This window comes from Corvus hawaiiensis, chromosome 28 (assembly GCF_020740725.1).
Source record: "Corvus hawaiiensis isolate bCorHaw1 chromosome 28, bCorHaw1.pri.cur, whole genome shotgun sequence".
Lineage (NCBI taxonomy): Eukaryota > Metazoa > Chordata > Aves > Passeriformes > Corvidae > Corvus > Corvus hawaiiensis.
Genome location: NC_063240.1, coordinates 7,736,209 through 7,738,708, shown reverse-complemented (window position 1 = coordinate 7,738,708; position 2,500 = coordinate 7,736,209).

The window sequence follows — 2,500 nt, the reverse complement described above, 5'->3', positions numbered from 1 at the left end:
AACCCTAACCCATCCTAACCCTAACCCTAACCCTAACCCTAACCCTAACCCTAACCCATCCTAATCCTAACCCTAACCCCAACCATAACCCTAACCTAAACCCTAAACCAACCCTGACCCAACCCTAACCCTAACCCCTAACCCTAACCCTAACCCAAATCCTAACCCAAACCCTAACCGTAACCCTAAACTTAACCCATCCTTATCCTAACCCTAAGCCAGACCCAACCCTAACCCTAACCCATAACCCTAACCCTAACCCTAACCCTAATCCTAACCCAACCCTAACCCCTAACCCTACCTCAAATCCTAACCCTAACCCTAACCCAAACCCAACCCTAACCCTTAAACCTAACCCTAACCCTAACCCTAACCCCTAACCCTAACCCTAACCCTAACGCAAACCCTAACCCTAGCCCAATCCTAACCCTAACCCTAACCCTAGCCCTAACCCTAACCGAATCCTAAGCCTAACCCTAACCATAACCCTAACCCTAACCCTAACCCTAACCCTAACCCTAACCCTAACCCTAACCCTAACCCTGACCCAACCCTAACCCTAACCCATAACCCTAACCCTAACCCTAACCCTAATCCTAACCCAACCCTAACCCCTAACCCTACCCCAAATCCTAACCCTAACCCTAACCCTAACCCTAACCCAAACCCAACCCTAACCCTTAAACCTAACCCTAACCCTAACCCTAACCCAAACCCTAACCCAACCCTAACCCAACCCTAACCCTAACCCTAACCCCAAACCCTAACCCTAACACTAACCCTAACCCTTAACCCTAACCCTAACCCCTAACCCCAAACCCTAACCCTAACCCTAACCGTAATGCAAACCCTAACCCTAACCCAATCCTAACCCTAACTCTAACCCAACCCTAATCCCTAACCAGAAACCTAAGCCAAATCCTAACCCAAAGCCTAACCCTAACCCATCCTAAACCTAACCCTAACCCCAACCCTAACCCTAAACCAAACCCTAAACCGACCCTAACCCTAACCCTACTCCTAACCCAACCCTAACCCCTAACCGTAACCCAAACCCAAATCCTAACCCTAACCCTAACCCTAACCCAAAGCCAACCCTAACCCAACCCTAACCCTAACCCTAACCCCTAACCCTAACCCTAACCCGAATCCTAAGCCTAACCCTAACCCTAACCCTAACCCAATCCTAACCCTAACCCCTAACCCGAACCCTAACCCTAACCCATCCTAACCCTAAACCTAACCCTAACCCCAACCCTAAACCTAACCCAAACCCTAACCCAACCCTAACCCAACCCCAACCCTAACCCTAACACTAAACCAAACCCTAACGCTAAACCCTAACCCTAACCCTAACCCATCCTAAACCTAACCCTAACCCCAACCCTAACCCTAACCCAAACCCTAAACCAACCCTAACCCTAACCCTAATCCTAACCCAACCCTAACCCCTAACCCTAACCCAAACCCAAATCCTAACCCTAACCCTAACCCTAACCCAAACCAAACCCTAACCCAATCCTAACCCTAACCCTAACCCTAACCCTAACCCCTAACCCTAACCCAAATCCTAACCCAAACCCAAACCCTAACCCTAACCCTAACCCTAACCCTAACCCTAACCCCTAACCCCTAACCCTAACCCTAACCCTAACCCAACACTACCCCCTAACCCTAACCCTAACCCAAATCCTAACCCAAACCCTAACTGTAACCCTAAACTTAACCCATCCTTATCCTAACCCTAAGCCTGACCCAACCCTAACCCTAACCCATAACCCTAACCCTAACCCTAACCCTAATCCTAACCCAACCCTAACCCCTAACCCTACCCCAAATCCTAACCCTAACCCTAACCCTAACCCTAACCCAAACCCAACCCTAACCCTTAAACCTAACCCTAACCCTAACCCAAACCCTAACCCAACCCTAACCCAACCCTAACCCTAACCCTAACCCTAACCTCAAACCCTAACCCTAACACTAACCCTAACCCTTAACCCTAACCCCTAACCCTAACCCCAAACCCTAACCCTAACCCTAACCGTAATGCAAACCCTAACCCTAACCCAATCCTAACCCTAACCCTAACCCAACCCTAATCCCGAACCAGAAACCTAAGCCAAATCCTAACCCAAAGCCTAACCCTAACCCATCCTAAACCTAACCCTAACCCCAACCCTAACCCTAACCCAAACCCTAAACCGACCCTAACCCTAACCCTAATCCTAACCCAACCCTAACCCCTAACCGTAACCCAAACCCAAATCCTAACCCTAACCCTAACCCTAACCCAAACCCAACCCTAACCCAACTCTAACCCTAACCCTAAGCCCTAACCCTAACCCTAACCCTAACCCTAACCCTAACCCGAATCCTAAGCCGAACCCTAACCCTAACCCTAACCCAATCCTAACCCTAACCCTAACCCCTAACCCGAACCCTAACCCTAACCCATCCTAACCCTAAACCTAACCCTAACCCCAACCCTAAACCTAAC